The sequence below is a fragment of the Phasianus colchicus genome, chromosome 2 (genome assembly GCF_987193195.1).
Source record: "Phasianus colchicus chromosome 2, bPhaCol1.hap1.1, whole genome shotgun sequence".
Taxonomy (NCBI): domain Eukaryota; kingdom Metazoa; phylum Chordata; class Aves; order Galliformes; family Phasianidae; genus Phasianus; species Phasianus colchicus.
Window position 1 is genome coordinate 18017776 of NC_143437.1, and position 17871 is coordinate 18035646.

At 40.3% G+C, this 17871-nt stretch overlaps 1 long non-coding RNA gene across 2 annotated transcripts in view; it reads left to right on the forward strand.

The window, feature by feature from the left end:
- The window catches only part of LOC116233060 (uncharacterized), a 37925-nt gene extending 20563 nt beyond the window's left edge, over positions 1-17362 (forward strand). For both annotated transcript variants that reach the window (XR_016464003.1, XR_004167876.2), the window contains 3 exons: positions 9355-9490; positions 9628-9686; positions 14380-17362. This is a non-coding gene — a long non-coding RNA (uncharacterized LOC116233060). The remainder of the gene's footprint in view (positions 1-9354; positions 9491-9627; positions 9687-14379) is intronic.
- Positions 17363-17871: the final 509 nt, after the last annotated feature.

Sequence of the window (17871 nt, forward strand, 5' to 3'; positions counted from 1 at the left end):
CGTTTCTGAAATGACGTTAATCTACAAAAGATATGACATCTCTTGTCTTTGCAGCCTGCTCTGTTTATTAAACACTATTCTTCCCACAGGGACTATATGTAGATGTTACCCCAAAAACTATCTCATGCTGTAGCAAATGCCATCCCTTTCCTCTGTGATCCTGTTGTAGGGTACTGGTCTTGCATCTATTAAGACAAGTGTTACGTGCCTGAGAAACACCTCTCCAAATCCATTAGTTTGATAGGTACCTCTATTCTGCAGTAGGTGAGTGCAAATGGCCTTGTGAAAATAAATCACATAGGGAATGAAGCAAGTTTTGTGTGAAGAGCTGTGCAACTTGTGCAACTAGGGTAAATCCAGTTCACAGACTTGGGAGAGTTGTAACTGAGACAGTGCCACTGTCAGGATCTGTCACAAGGGTCAGTGCTATGCTTGGGTCTCCTTCCAACCCACCACGGCCAAGTAACTGGAAAACTGTCTGAGAGCAAAGAATACAGTGTGACTGTATTCAGGGGTGTCCAGGCTCAGCACTGCCCAGTTGATCTCTCTTGGTATTGCCACAGAGGATGACTGAAGAAACAGCAGCTTTTGCAATATTCATTATCAAAGTGTCCAACTCTGAACCTCAAATCTAGAGAGATTTTTGTTAAAATCTTCCAGGCCAGAGCAAAGTCTCCTCTCGCTGAGGCACGTGGCTGCCACCAGTAACAGCATGGCTCAGTGACACCACATGCCTGCGTCTGGACAGCTGCCTGTTCCATCCTGAGTGCCTCTTATTTCTCTTTTGATAGAGCATCAGCATCTGCGCTGCTCCCTGTCTGGAATAAATAGATCCTGCCCTGATTAACAAATACCCAGTTAAGCCAGCCAAACATCTAGGGGGAAAATCTATTTTCCTTTCCACTTCCCTCCCTGCATCCCTCCCGCATAACAGCTTTCCTCAGCTGTGTACTGTTCTTCCCTTTCCCCATGAGTATGTAACAGCTCTCCCCAGACAGCTGCAAGCTGCTCTCTTCTCATCACATGAATAAAACATCACGGCCTTACATCAGGATTAAACTTGCTTGGCTGTGCTTTCTGAACCTTCTGCTTGTTTATTTATTTATTTACAGAACACAGCACTAATATAACTTAAACTCTATACTAAAGACTGATGTTACACAGTTAAAGATTTTTTTTTCCACCTTATTGACTGTCTTAAGAGTACTGCTGGGAAATATTATAGCATGTAGTTTATTATTCATGATAATGCTGATGTAGAAGTTTCCTGACTCATCCTTCATCATTCCTCTGATAATGAAGGAATTTCTTGTCTGTAGCCAGTGTGATATGCCTGAAAGAAATATTGTTGCAATTTGTTAGATTATGCAAATGTATTATTGTAAATCAGTTACTTTTTAGTCAGTAACTCAATTCACGGTATATATTGGACTGGGTAAGTCTATGCTTTCATGCTTTAAAATGCTGAATACCTTCATGCAAAAGGAGACAATTTTCTTGAAATAAAGTATGCCTATAGAAGTGTTTTTCTCCTGTTCTGAATTGAGCTACTATGAGCTTTTTTGACTACAGTCTAACAGGAATTTAATGGGTAGGATGATCAGATGAACTTCTGTGACCATTTAGTTTTGTATCCACAGAAGATCAATTAAGTTCCTGAAGGGAAATATTTTGTTTACGTCTCAATTTAAAGCTCTTTGTCATAGATGTGACAAATGCTTCCCACTGGGTTTCCCAGAATGTCTGTTCTTGTCACCAAAAGGAAATTAGCTCAAAATTGAGAGCAAGATGGTGAGCCTGGTAGATAGTTGAGAAAAGTTGTGGGAACAAAATATGGTTAATATAAGGTGGGTCACCTGTAGCTCCTGAGTGATGGAAGTAGATATGCTGTTCATGGTTTTGGCTATGGCATTTTGATTTCTGGATGAAAAATTCACATTTTAATGTAAATGTTTTATCTTTCTCTCTCCAAACTTTATCACCAGCTCCATTTGATTTCTCTTTGTATGTGTCTTAAGTCATTACAGAATGCAAAGCTCCTGATGTCCATGAAAACATCCTATTGACTACAAAGCTACTAGTATTTCAGACTATTGTATCTCTGTATTCTAAACCAAGTAATCACATGCTTTGGTCATCTGTTGCCTGTGATATGCTTGTCCCTGCATCTTTTCCTTATTCTTTGCTATTCTCTCCCATCTGATCAGGACTGAATGTAGGTTTATAATTCTAGTGGGACAATATATCCTGTATCTTTTCAGGGACTTTCAAGTCTAGCTTTGACCCAGATAGTATGAGGTTTAGATAGGAGATCCAGTTTTAAAATGACCTTCATTTGTTAAAGGTCCCAGTTACCCATCTTCCAATATGTAGGGAGGACGTATGGTACAGAGACATTTATAGGACTGAAGAAAATGTGGCAGTGCTGTCCAAGTTTGGGTCTAGCCAGTTATGGTAAATCTAGTCTTCCAAAATGTGCTTAGAGTATATATCTATATGTGTGTAGACATATATGGCAAAAGGCAGGTTTGGGCCCTAAACGTGTAAAGATTATTTACCAAAAAGATGTTACTTCTTTTAGAAACAGACACTTGATTCAACAGATGGGGATAAAGCAGAACAGGCAGTGGCCAGGCTGAGCAAAGTCTTGCTTTGCTTCTTAACTTTTTAGCACAATAACTCTATAGGAAGATGGCCAGATTCCTGTAAGAAATTAACAACACAGATAACCAAAGCGCTGTCCTTTTTGTTGGGTGCGAGCCTTTCTCTTCATTTATGTATCAAATTGTATTTTTTATTAATGCATTTGGACTGACTGTTTTTTTTTAAGCTGTAGAGGTGTTGAAACTGAGGTCAAGCAAACAAGAAAAGTGCCATGTTTTATGGGACCAGATCCAATCTGATAAGAAGAATGAAAAAAATGAGCATGAGCTAAGCTTTATTGCTACTCAATACATTATCATTTTGGTTGTGTTGGTGTTTCCATTAGAAATACTCGTCTCAGGGGAATCCAACTGTACATCTCATTTTGGGCTGGAAAATTCCACTTAGAGAATGCTATTAATTATTTAAAACTACACATTTTTTTAGGTCAACATTTTCCAAGTAGTGATTCTCGTACTCATCCTGAGACAGTTTGGAGAGGGCTGATTTTCAGGTGAATAGTTGACTGGAGATAGTCAACTAATCAGTAAAATAATAATCTTCCCTCTCTGCCCATCCCATTTCCAGATGTATCTGCTCTAGTTAAGTTTCAGAAATATTCATATCTCTGTTCCACTTTTTCTTGCAGCCTTATCTTTTGATGATGACTAGAAGTTCAAGATAGGTGATTTGATTTATTTCTCATGAAAAAATAAAAGGCCCAAGAGCAGGCATTCCTAAGTCACATGCAGATTGATCAAGGTTGTTTTCTTCTTCCCATGTTTTGTTCATATCCTTACGCTGTCTCACAAATGGGTGACTGCCCTGAGACAGTGTTGCCAGTGCTGAGGCTTTGTACTTCCTCATCCATTTATGTTCCAGACCAAAAGGGCAAGCTGAAGCCAGAGAAATTAGGTGAATTGCATAAGCACTTGTTTCTGGCAGCACAGCAGGTAGCTGTGCATTTGACAGGCACTGATGTACACCAGTGCCTGGTAAAACCATTACAGCTGGTTAGGTTATCATGTGATATGTAACAGGAGAACCAATTCTTTGGCTGTTGGTGAGCAGGAAACCCCCTGGCAGACAGTGGCAATGTGGGATAAACTACAAAGAAGATAATGTAACTGATTTTATGACATGTGCTACATATTTTTCCCCGAGCAGTGAAGAGAGGCCGTAACCTCAGACCATCAGAAAACAGCATGCGCAGTGGCTCTTTGTATGCATCAGAAGCAGATTAGCAGATGGCAATTTCTGTCCTTAATCCATGAAGCACACTGAAAATTCAAAAGTAGTGCCTCTACAGAGGCATTATTGTGCCTGGTGAAGAGTCTATTTCTTTGCCCAAACTAAATAGCATTTGTTTAATTGATGGTACTAGAAGAAAAGGCTGCCGGTGTTATTCTGAGCAGGCCAATGCACAAGTTCAACACACTGGAATGAAAAAAAGTTCTTCTCTGGGGTATCTGTAAAAGCATTTGCATCTTGACAGGTCCCTCCATGGCATCTTATTCTGCAGTGAGCTTTGAGACCAGAGTAATAGCACACTTGTTTGTATATTCCGTACCGTGAACTTGATGCCAAAGCACTGGCAGACAGATGTCCCTCCCCATCGTAGTCTTTTTAATGGCTTTAACAGGCTATTATAAAACTAGAAGTGAGATTTTGTCAATTCTGATACTAAGAATAACACGTGTTTTCACTGTATGCTTTTCTTGTCTCTGCTGTGTATTCTGGAAATTTATCTATCATGGTATCCTTTGAGAATTATCTCAAGGAGCATTATTGAGGCTACTGAAAGTAAAAGGTGATGGGGATAATGCATGATGTTTTCCTTGGGCAGTAGTTGAGTTGGATGCTATTGTTTCCATATCTAGAGGTTTCCTGTATTTTTCTAACAGAGCAGAAGTTTCATGGCTAATACAGAGCTTTGTCTTAAGCAGCACATCAGTGAAGTGCAATATGTGCCTTTGGGATGGCATGAGGGAGGAGGTTTAAAGTTTGTTCCAAACAGAAAGGAAAGAAAACTATAAGGATAGTCCACTGTGTGCTGGAGACAGGATGAAGCCCCCAGGAGTTCTGAGATGAAGACCATCCCCTTTTTCTCTTCTTACTACCAACAAGTCTCAGCCACAAAAATGGTGAAGAGAGCAGTGTGAAAGGCTCTTGATTTTGTGTTGTTAGTGAACAAGCTAGAAGTGTTGATAGAGTTTATTGTCTCAAACCAAAGAAAAAACAATCCCTTGGAGTACAGTCACGAAGCTAACAATATAAACTCTTCATGGGCCTTATGAGCTGATCTCACTTTTGAATTAGCATTTCTTGTCTTGACTTGCAGTTCCATACAGTGCACTCCTTTAGTTATTCCTGAATATAGTAGTCTATATTTAGAAGCTAACTTTCTGATTTTCCTCTGAAATAGGAACTCGCTGTGGAATTAGAATGGTAATCTCTGACATTTTGCTTCAAGATTATTCCAGGATCACTTTTTCCAGATGTAACTCAATGCACATAGAGTTGGAGAGAATTTCTATCTTTAGTGCCAGAGCTTTAGCTAATCAATGCAGATTTCAAATTGCTTTACTCATGTGAATGTTCATCAGGACTTGATAGCTTGAACTTTTGATGTCTTCTTTTTTGGCAAGTTGCATGTTTGTTTTCCTCAGCAAAGCAATAAAAATGGTCAGCTACTTAATGATTTCAGTTCTGATGACATTTTGGGATGTTCCATAAGGTGATGTTGTAGAGACTATTTTTATGCTGTTCAAAGGAGAAGATGTCTTAGTGGTGCCAGTTCCAGAGTTTGCGACAAGAATGGTTAGCATGTGTGCTTTATTGCTTAGATGAATACATTGTTTAAGAACGAACCTTGGTCCTTATTGTACTGCAGCCTACTAGAACCCAGTAGGAACAGTGCCACGTACCAGAAAGCAAAGGGTAGAAGCAGCACCAAGAGGCTCCCGTGGAGAAATGTGATTTCAAAATAGAAGAGCTCTTTATAGGGCCAGCCAACATGAAATTTTGTGATAAAATTGTGGAAGGGCTTGAGATTTCAGCGTGCTGTGGTGATGGTCGTAAGGAGAGAAAGATACAACCCTAGCAAAGTCTTTCCAGGGAGCAAGGTGGACAGAGTACTGCAAGAAAGTCAAAATCAGCCAATATACACATTACCAAAGGCTGATATGTAAACAAAACTAATCCAGAAGGCAAGTGGGAATGATAGGGTCTTGACCTTGTCATTCATGAATGAAAATAGCACAAAGGAACAACACAAAGACCAGCACCTCCTGCAGAGGAAAAGTCTTAGGAAGGCCTTCTTTAATGAAGGGAAAGATGCACATTATTTTGACACGATCTTGCCGTATGTTTTTGGTAGATATAATTTGAATATTAAAAGAGGGGTGCAAGGAGAAGGGAGATTAGAAAAATAGGCTGGGAATTAAATCTGCTTCTGCTACTGACTTTTTACATGACCACAAAGAAATCGCTTCAGATGTAATTCCCATAGAAATAGTAGAATCTAGTACCTCGTTCGACAGAATGGCTGTGAAAATAATGTTCTCCATCCATACCATTCATACTGTCCATTTAGTTTATTCATACCTCGGGGCAGACAGGGACCATCTTGTAGAACACGTTTGTCAAGGGTACTCTCATGTTTTTATGGCCTCCTGGATGTGGTCTGGAGGCTGGAGAATAGGCTGCAATAAAAACAAACATTTAATAATAAAAAGGGACTCTGCTGCAACCAAAAGACTTCATTAAAGATTAAGCTAGTATTAGTGGAAGGGGGGATCTGTGTTATATATGTATTGTCTATTTAGACCCCTCCCCTGAAATACATGCTATTTATTCATAACTTTTTTTTCCAGAAGATTTGTTAGGTTTTGTTTTGCTGCCTGGTGATAAAGTCTCAAGGTCACAGAATAGGCACTTTTAGTGTTGCTCTTACAGCTGGCATTGTAAAATTTTATTTCTTAGTGAGGTGCTGCTAGTGGAGAGGCTGATAAATTTTAATTCCTACTTGATCTTGGTACATTGGCTGTAACTGTTTAATTGCACCTGCACAACTCTGTTGACAAGCTCACTAATGGATTAGAGGCAACTGATGTCACGATAGCTACAGAATGGCATTACAAGTAGAATACATCTTGTCCAGTCCACTGGTAGCACAGGGCACTTGCCAAAAATCGCAAACAAATCCAATCAGCTCTCTGATCATGCTTCACTCACGTTTCTCAGCTTTCCATACTAAAAGGACCCACTCCTGGCTTGATCCTTTGGTGTGATTGAGCTGGTGGCTCAGAGGGGCCTGGGGTGGTGTTTAAAGGTAGAACAGGTAAACCAGGGAATTGAGGTGTGGAGAGCAAGAGGAATTAATATTCAGAAGAGAGGAGTGTGGCTGCTGGTGGGAAGGTGGGCAGCTCCAGGGAGGTGAAAAGGAGCTGCTGGTTCTGGGCTTTGAGACAAAGAGTGAACGACTGCCAGGAGCTGTTTTGGCACAGTGTGAGGGGTGTAGATAAAACATGGGTATTTGGGATACACTGTACTAGTGACAAACGCGTCATTTCCCAATAAACTTGAATTCTCTTAGGTTTAGACCATCCATTTTTAATGGTCAGGAGGCTACCTGAGGAGAATTATGTAACTGACTTGCAATTTGTCAAATGGTGCATTGTTTGGGTTTTCTGCTAATAAGAGAAAAAAAGAAAAAACTCTTACAAAACATAGGTCTCTTAGATGACTCTGGTGCTTAGATAATCATTTCACTTGCTGTTCTGCAGCACAGCACTGTAAACATAATTAGTCCTTTGCATTTTTCTCATTTAATTCACTCCTCACTGCATGCATCTTATCATGCATAAGGAGGAAGTTGAAACATTAATTAATTTGAGCCATTTCAGAGAGCTAAAGGAACTAATTTAATCGTCTTATCATTTTGAATTCAGAGTCCAAGCACAAAGTGCTGCCTTCATGTGCAAGCATTCTCTGGCAAAATTCTTCACCTCAGATGAACTTGCAGATGTGTCGTTTCCTGGCTGGCATCTGCCATGTGATACCTACATTTCCCATCTGTTGTTGTTGAAGACTTCATCACATATCCCACACTGTGGATGAACTTGCACCTATTTCTTTGGATTCTATTTACACTTCCTTAGCACAAATTTGAATTCACACGTGGGTACGCTGGTTTTAAAAACAACATCCACCAAATACCACATACTATCTGCATAATCAATGAACATACGGATGTTATAATTAAGAAATATACAAGAAAATTAGGCTAAACAGGTTACCATGCTGAAGAAGAATGGATGGAAAGCTTACCCCTGTCATGGGCTTGGTGAGAAGACTCCAAGCGGAGCGATCTCCAAAAGAGATCCTTCCCCAGTGGTAGTCAGCTCCAATTCCCTAGTGTAACCTTTCTTCCTATTTTTATGCTGTCAAAAAGAAGGGAAAGGTAAAAGGCTCTGTATGCTTTTCCCGTGTTGGTATTAATTCAGTTGTCCACTTCTGTTTTTATCTGTGGCCAGTCTCTCATATCTGTTACATCTAGCTTGACAAGTGTTGACGTTGTTCTCTCATGCTCTTGAGTGCCATGGGAATGGATTTATGTAAGTCTCTCTCTCTTGCTGTCTGTCTCTTTTATGGCTTGAGAAATGGGACGGCTTCAAAGTTAAGGTATCCACAGTAATACTAGTTTAAGTTGCCATTTTTAAAAATTCTCCTGAATAAACTGCAGGTGAGCATTTTGTAGAGAAAGTGGTTTTCAAGCTGCCTCACCGGTCAGTTTTAAATAATTTTATTATTGCTCAATTCAATGAGACTTCAGTAGAGCAAAAGCAACAGTGATTGTATTGCTTTTGAACTGGTTTTGTCTTGAGCCTGTTTTGTATAATACTTCTCTACTCCTTTTCAAATCTGGTTATCTAAACACAGTCAGTGGGGTAGTTTCTGATTCCTTCTATGCTCAGAGAAATGACTAGAGACGAATCTCTTGTGCCTTCTACAAGCGCTCTGTGCCTGTGAGGTTGTTCTTTGGAAATGTCTGAACCCATGATGTGTTCAGGTGCTCTCTACAGGAATTTGCAGGGCTGCTGTGATTTTTCACCTCATCTGATAATTCTCATGGCTTGTAGCAAAACTGTTCACTGAAAGACTGTCTAGAAAGACTTTCCTCCTGATTGGAGGAAAAAAAGAGGGCTTGGGTATAACCATGGATCTGGCACTCATCAAATATGAGCTTGGTTCCTTCCAGTTGCTCTTGCTCTTAGTGTGGCTTGTGGATAAGTGACTGCCTTTATCTTAATGCAACCAGCATTCCACAATGTTTTTTTTATTCTCCAGGTTAGATCTCCCTGTCAAAATGAAATGCAGTGTCCTTCTGAGGTGGTTCTAACACAACAAATGAGGCACCAAGTATCACAGGATGACCTCACTTGATTCACATACCATACTCTCATTAATGCAGTCTAATTCAGCACTTGTATATGCTGCCCACTGTTGCTAAAGGTGGATATCTAGAGACCCTTCCTACTTGCATTACTCCTCCTTTGCCTCTGCAATAAAATAAAACGTAATTACTTTAGCAGTCCCTGTATCCTGTACAAGTCATTATAAGTAAACTAGATCGTTTCTGTCTTTTCTCTTTAAAACAGATCTGGAACAGTTTTTCTAAGGGAAAATTACTGTTGTTTTTTTTCTCAGAGCTTGCGATACCCAAATCAAAACACCAGATCTGTGAATCCTTATATTTGGGTTCCAGACCTGGTTTGTAATTTAAAGGATGGAACTGATACCTCTGCTGCTAACAGGGGATAGCAGTAAGTGCCTGATCCAGAAGGTGAGTATTGCTGGATTCTAGGAAAGTCTGCATATGGGCATAGGGTTGAATTTTGCAGTCAAACTCTTTTTTGTACTGAGCTTACTAATTAATCTGGTGACCAATGTCTCAAATGTTCATCATTTGCTTTTTTACAGGCCTTCATCTGGAACTGCTAATGTTCAGTAGAGAGCATGGCTGTGCATTTGGGAGACTGGTAAGTTTTCCAGTTTTATATTTCAAAACTTGCCTGCCTTTCTCCTCTTCCAGCAGAGCTCCTGTGTCAGCCATTCAGTTGAGGTTGAAAGTCAAGGAGATCATTATGGATGTGAATGACTGGTCTGGATTCTCAAATGGCTATGCAAGATTTAGAGTACAGTTTAATTCGTTTGTCAAGGACTTATAATTTTACTGCCCTTAATTTTCTGGCATCTCTTTTCCTTCTCAATCAGAACTGTAGTTTTCAACAGTTACCAAGCTAATAAGATGCTTGGTCAGAAACACCGAAATAGATAGGGCTTGAGAGGCTGACATAGGAGCAATCTAAATGGTCATTAAATGAATTGGCCAAAGTGACCATACACTGCAAGAGGAGCAAGCCCTGCTTCTGACCTATGATCTGAACCATTGGTGTAAATGCTGTGCTCTCACTGCAACACGTGGCCAGGTATCTCCACTGGTGGAGTCAGTCTGTTCTGAAAACTCCAGGCTGCCTGTCAGGGCCTCTGGCTTAAGAATGAAAAGTCAAGTAGCAGCACCTGCAGCTGATGTTTTGAAGTCTCATGCTTTTTTATCAGATAATTGAAGAAGGGCTTGCATTCTAACTGGAAGTGAAAGAAAAATCATTTCTGAGAAAAGATCATCCGCTTAATTCATATGAACTTTGTTGTCTTACCTTTTTTCTTTAATTGTGTAGCTCTACCTTCCATCGCTTACTTTGGTATTCTTCTTTAACTGGTAAGTAAGGATGAAGACGCTTCTCGTTGGTTGCTCATTTCAGTGATTATACTGTACATCCAAACACTTCTGGGTGTGCTGCCTTTAGCCTGGACTGAAAGGGAAAGCCCCTATGCAAAAGGGTACTTGATGAACCTGGTGGATCCCTACTACTATCATACTGCAGAAGGACAGAGCTAGAAACACGTTCAGCATCTAGTGTTGAGGAAGAGCTGTCTTCCCTTGCCTACGCTAATCTTAGCTGCTGATGGTGTTTGGCCCTCTTAAAGTTAATCATCAGTTTATGATGTAATTATTATGCTGCAGAAAACACCAAAATGATAGGCAAGTGCTATAAAAATTCACCAAATGAAACTATAAAAAAACTAACATTAAATTTTCAAGGTTTACTTCTGAGATAAAATGACCTTTACAAAACTATTTCCTAACAATGATCTCTTGATCTGCCTACTGCAGTTAACACTGAAGCCATCTGAAAAGCCTGGAGCATGACTTGTAGCATGACTTGGTCTTTTTAAAGGGGATTGGATTTTCCTTTCTCAAAGTTAAAAGGGTAGAAAAAGTTTGCATTGCAGCTTTGCTTTTGAATTGTACGCAGCTTGAAGAACAGCTTCAGTTTCTTCACAACTCTTTGCAAAATTTGAGAAATAAATTAAACTGCTGATCCTGATGAAGTTTCAAGCCTCTCATCTACTTAACTGACAGCTGATCACAGAAGCAATGCAGAAACTTCACAGTGGCAAGGCATGAGTAGTCATGACAGTAAAAAGATCCATAAAAGTTTTACAATATATCACTGAGATCTTAGATTTGTTTTGCAGCTCTGTGAGAGGTTTTGCTTGAAGCACAGTGAGTTCAGTGGGTGATAAACTCCTAGTATTTTAATTGGAGCTGGATGAAGCGTACTTGCTGCGGGGCTCAGGGTGCTGCTTCTGCTAAGATATAGTTATTGCACAAAACTAAAGCTTCTGTATATTTAGTATGTGACTAGAAAGAATTCTACAAATTTTTTTTCTGTTTCTTCCATCATTTTTGCTTGGTGGGCACAAGAATGTGCCGAGGAAACGTGGCAGTACATCTCGGTACAGTCAGTAAGCTTTGCATGTTAAGGTTTATTCAACAGCACACATTACCTTGCCTTGGAAATGTACGTGGAGAGCTAAAGGAGCCTACCATCTGTGGAACCCCATAGGAATATAGCATAACCTCTCTCCTCTACCAGTTGAAGTAGGGATTAGCTTAGGTTCAGTCTGACCCCAGGGCATGTAGTCCAGAGAATAGATTTCTTCTCTTTTTTCACTCGAGTGAGAGCATAATCGGTCTCTGTTCTCATTCTGTGAGCTTTGCGCCCTTCATGCTGAGGCTCATCACAGCTATATTGAAACAGCAGGCAACATGGAAGTGGTAGAGGAAATGGTTTAGATACAGGCCAAGAAAGCAGCAGTTGGGTGCTTGATACAGACACTCTAGGCCTGCAACCCTGCGGGTGTTCTGCTTCTTAGAAAAGTATTGCCCCTTGGTTCTTGGAGAAAAGTTCCTATCCCTGTTCTCACAGTGACCTGGTTTGGAGAAATAGAATTGTTCTGCAATATGTCTGAGTGCACAGGGCCGATCTTGGTGCCTTGTAATCATAGCCTTGCCTCAGAGGTGAGTGATACCAACCTAGACAAGGGAATTTTAAATTGGCTTGTTAACGTGCCAAAGTTTCTTGCTTCATGTCCCTAACTAGAGAGTTGAAACTAATGGAAAAGACAAGACAAATCAGCCCAAAGGAATGCAGGTCATGTTTTATACTACATCCCCAGCATGTTCACACAAGCTGCTGAGTGTGTGGGCAGCGCTGTGCTCACTTCTTCCTGTTTGGAACTGGTGAAAATGTTTCTAAGTCAGATGCTTCTTTTTGAACTTTTGTATTTTTCACTGGAAACCACCGATGGTCAGGAGGTTGAAATAGCTGACTGAACAAAAAACCTATGCTAAGTTAAATGCCTGAAAAAAAAAGCTGGTGAAAGCCACTGGGCAGATCACGTGTTCAAATCTGAAATTTGCAGCTTTGTTTCTTGTCAGCACTTACCAAAGTGTGATGGGACAATATTTGGGGCGTTAAGTAAGGCATTTGCAATCTGAAGGTAGTTAACTTACCTTGGCTCTTGGCTAATTATGGAGAAATACATGAGCAATAGAATTCATCTGATGCACTGTGAGTAAAGCAGTAGACAAAACACATAGATGACATCCATGAGAATCCTACAAAAACCTGAACCAAAATAGCATAGACCAAATCTATCAACACCCTTTTTGGAGGAAGAGAACGAAATGAGAGTGCCCTTTCAAATTCAACTAGACTTTCACTTAAACAGAAAAACTTCTCCCACATAAAGAACCTTTAGGGATTCAGTTAAAATCCTTTAAGATAAAATATATACCACATCTCGCTTTCCTCAAAGAGCATTATTATGTTCATTCCCATTAACTCCCTCCTCAGGGTATTTCCTATGTCTGCAGAACATATTATGGCCATTTGCTTCTGAATGCTTTTGCAGGAATGTCACTGAATTTAAGTCAGAAAATGGCTAGAACTGTGAACAACATTTCAAAGACTATAACAAGAGTGTTTCAGCAATAAATAAGTCAGCAGATAAAAATGTTTCACTAATTCCCTGTCAGGCCAATCACAGTCAGAACTTGAAGGTGAAGGTAAGATGATTTATTTGATGTATCCTGATATGACACTAGCCAAGTAGACCTCTGCCAACATTCTGACTTTAATTTTGCATTGCAGAACCCTACTGAAAGATGCTTGACTGCTGTTGAGCCATTCATTTATTTCTAATAGCATCCCTTTCACACTCAGATGTGATGTTGAAAAACTGGCATTGATGTTCCTCTACCCGTCTTCCTGTCCTCTACCCTTGAATATCTGTGCTGCATATATGTGCATGTCCAGCTTCCTCACTGGGCAAAGATTTGTTTAATCCTATTCACAGGGAAGCATTATGGTCATTCTTGTACTAAGAAAATTCTTCACGAGGATTAGGTAAAACCTCTTCATAGATGGACAGTCTTTTAACTCTTCTACTGTGTGTCTACTGGCTCAGATGGCTTTTCTATCTAGGTGGGAATCCTTTGATTTTTGAAGTTCAATTCTCTCAATTTCTCTTGCAAGCTTAAATATATTCTATATGAGTTTCCTACTGGACAGAGAAATGGCAAGCTCCTGTTTCTCAGGAAAATGAGTTCATTATCATCAGCTCTGTACAAAATGGTTTGCCAGATATTCCAGGCAGGAGGTAAAGTCACTCCTGGGCCTGTAGTGCCATCCTTGTGGTGTGGAAGATGAGCTTTTGAAAGCGTTTCAATTTTTATTCATTAGTGTGTATAAAAATAGGACATCTGATCCATCCAGAAGCAAACAGACAGTTTGTACTATGTCACCCAGCAAAAGGCACAGCAATGCTGTGTCAGAACAAAGGGTATCTGCCTCACTGTTGTCTGCCAGTGCTTGCCACTGGCAGCTACTTGGAGGACAGGCACATGAAAGCATAAAAAAGTGGCTTGCAAGTCCTCTTTCTCTTCGACAGATTTCTCTTCCAGGTACTTGCTTGGGCCCTTCTAAACCTTTAGCAACAACATATTTTGTCAAGTAATTCTGCAGGCTGACTACCTGTTGTGTTAGCTTGCCAGCCATCTCCTCTACCTACAGGCTGTCTTCTAGCTTCATTTTATGGCCATTCATTTTTGTATTGGAGAAGACAGCGCATAATTGATGCCAACTATCTGATTCTAGCCGCTTTTGATCTGGAGATCACTGTCTCCCCTGCACTAAGATGACCCCTTTTCATAACAAGGACTGTATGGAAATTGTTCCTTGTACAGAAGCTGTCCTGTAGCTGTGGTTGTTGTAGTTAACTTACTCTGCATGTTTTTGTTCTCATGCAGCTTTTTTTTTTCAGATTATGGGAAAAGAACCACGTTCTGTACTGAAGATATGGAAGAGCCACAGATTTCATAGTCAGATAATTAGGTTTTCTTTGTTGTTCATGTCTTTTTGATATGTATTATTTTTCCTTCTACTTTATTTTTGCTATTTTGACTCTACTGAATTTCTGTTTTAATGGAACTTAAAATCCTAATGCCAAACTGTAATTCCTGACTGATAATTATCAGGTTTCAATCCATCGTTTCCTATGTGAAGCTATGAATTTTTTCCATATGCAACGTTGCCTACATTATCATTCATCTGCCGTTCTGTTGCCTTGTCCCTCAGTATTCAATTGCTTCTTAGCAATTCTTCCTAATCTGCCCTCATTCTTAACATCTCAGGTAATTTTTTATCAGCAGTAAACTTTCTCACCTTTTGCCAGTTATTTGTGAGCACACTGAATATCAGTATAGATCCCTGGGGAAATTAGCTGATGATTTCTCTCCATTGTGGAAGCTTACCTTTTTGGTTTTTGTCTTTTAATGAGTTGCTTTTCCTTGAAAGGACTTCTCTTTCAGTCTATGGCCATGAACTTCTGCATACATAAGATTAAAAGGAGGAAAGTCCAAGTATATCATCACCAGAAGCAAAAATTCTGCAGATCACAAAACTCCAGGCAAAGCCAATCTGTGCTCAAAAGGTACATGTAGTCACATAGGAGTCATGATTGATGTCCTCCCAAAAGAATCATTTAAATCCAGACAGCTAGGACATGTTATCCCAAAATGTGTCACCAGTGCTCCAGACAGGGCATTCACTGTGCCAGGGAAAGAACTGCTAGGCATCTGCAAAGAGGCATAAATACTTAGGTGTAAAGGAGGCTTGTTTATTTTGTTTATTTCACTAAACCATTTCTCTGCTTCCATTCTCTAATGAGCATCGTAAACTCTTGCACCCCTGCTGAAAAACAAAAATAATGCTGCCTCCTCTTCTTTTGCCTGTGGGGTGTTTCCCTGTTACATTCTGTCTCTTCCAGAAGCCAGCTGCCTCTCCCCTAGCTATAACTTCTCTACCTGCTCCAGCAACTGCTTCCCTTTCATGCTGATCAGGGAGGTTTCTTCATCTGAGCATTTTGGTAATCCCGTTTGCCCCACCCTTTTGCTTTGATGCAACTCTTGGTGAGTGACACTGCAAAATGCAGTGGGGCTGTGGGGAGCAGCCTGGGGTTAAGGTCTGCCAGGAGTTGAGAAAGGAGGAGCTTTGTGCACTGATCTTGCTGAAGAAGAAAATGATTCTGAGGTGTAAACCTTTAGAGTAGTTAGGTCTAAACCATATATTGCTTGGAGTTTCTTAGTTGCCTGAGGAAAATATGGAGATTTGAGCCAGACTTTTTTTTTTTCAAGCTTTATCAGGTAGTGAAATGAGGATATTCTCTCTTTCTGAACTTTCTTTCCCTGTTGAATTGCTTCCCTTCTTACGCTGGCTAATGTTTGGGCAGAGCCATGCTGTGTTCTTGCAGGTCTCTCATGCTGGAGTTGACGTGGGTAGAGGAGACTGTGGCTGTGCATCCTGATTTTGGCCAGTTTAGTGAGATACATATGTGACTGAGCTGAGAGCGATGGTCAGGCTGTGTAACTCTTTCCTCGTGTAACTGTCATCCTAGTTGTGGACACCACATGCTATCCACTTTGACAAAGTCCTGTGGGCTTTGCAATCAAGAGCAGCATCTTCTAGTAAAATGTGTTGTGCAACTTTAACTGTGGGTATCAAAATAGCTCCCAAGAGCCACAATAATGACCTTACAGCAAAAGTAGTTTAGTTACACCCAGGTTCTTCATGTCGAGACCACTGTTCTATTCAGCACATCTGCATTCTTGTCTCAGGTTTAGGAGCCCTGAAAGGCCAGCTATGAATTTCTTTTATGAAAGCCTTTGTGTTCTCTGAGTCAGCGCATATCCCCATTATGTGTTGAGCTATATTGTATTGGTATCTCTGCTTAGAGGATCTGTTTGTTAATTAGCATCTGATCTATTCAACAGACAGTAAATGAGTCAGTATTACTCGATTGGGTTGGTTTTCTATCAGAGCAAGTTGATGGTTTATAAAATGGCACAATAATGACGTGGATGGTCAGGAAGTACCTACAATATCTTGTTATTTGTTTCCCCCCCTTCCTACCCCTCCAAACAATGTGGTGGTGCCTGAACATATAGAGTCATTAAGGTTGGAAAAGACCTTTGAAGATCATCTTGTCTGACCAATGGGTATTGCTGAGAGCCAAAAGGAAACCTTCTATAGGATCTTTGCCTGGCGCTTGGTTGAGTTTACTGATTACTGCCATAATATCAGTGAAATATCAGTCCTCATGTCATCCCCTGCTTGCCTGTGTCACACTGGAAGGACGGAGTCCTATTTGGTCAGTCCCCACCCTGACCCTACTCTAAGGCTAGAAACTTAACTATTGCACAGTGGTTCTTAAAATCAGTTTGTCTCAAGATGGAGCTGCAAATTATAGCTGTATCACTCTACAGCCTCTTTCAGTTATTTATTTTGTTGAGGGCAGCACTGGAGACCCCCCAGATGTTGGCTCTCTTCAGAGGGGATGTACTGAGCATGCCAATATGAGGGAGTGATCTCTAACTGCGTGCAAGTGCTTTTACTGACTTGAGGCATATTTCTGCAGGTGCCACGTTTGGGGAAAAAAAAGGTCTTGAATGAGACCCTAGAACATGCTAAATATTGCAGAGAAGCATACCAATGAAGTATTTTACAGATTAAAAAAATCCAGATTCTGAATTTACAAAACACGATTTCCTCCATCTGCGTTCTGTGCTCATCGTTTTGTTACAAACCACTTCATTCCTTCATCACTAATAGCTGTCTTTGAATGCTGAATTGGCTCATTAGGCTCTTTTATCCCATGAATGCAATTCTTCCTCTGAGTCAAATAGGCACTCCTTTATTTTTCCCATTGATTCTTAGTTAAATACATCAGACTGCTTCTAAGTAATCAATAAAGCAGCATGGAAAGACTTCTAATCTTTGAACCGATGTGGTGCAGGTCTTTTTATTATAATGCTGATGTTTCTTGAAGTCCTGTGTTGTAATGGAAGCTGTTTGCCATAGGTTTAAGCATACAGTTTCTCTGTTTGCTTTTGTCTGAATGCTTCCTTTCCTCACAAGGGAGAATGGGAATTCTAAAAGCTTGACTCTGATTGTGATACAATTTGGCAGTATCTCTGCTAATGAGTAGGGTCATTTTTGTGTCAAACAGCTGTGCGAGTTCACAAAGAATTGGGCTGCTTTGCTGAATTAGTCTGTCACTCAGTGGAGAAGTTGAAAGGAATGCTCTGCCTTCTGCTTTGATGCTATAGCTCTTCCTGGTTGTTAATAGGAGCTGAATATAATACCAGTATTATGATGATACTGCCTGCTGTAAATTCACTCCTTAAGTGATCTTTTGAGCAGACCCTGTTTCTAAATATGGGTATAAGTCACTTCCTTCTGTTTTACTGGCTTAATA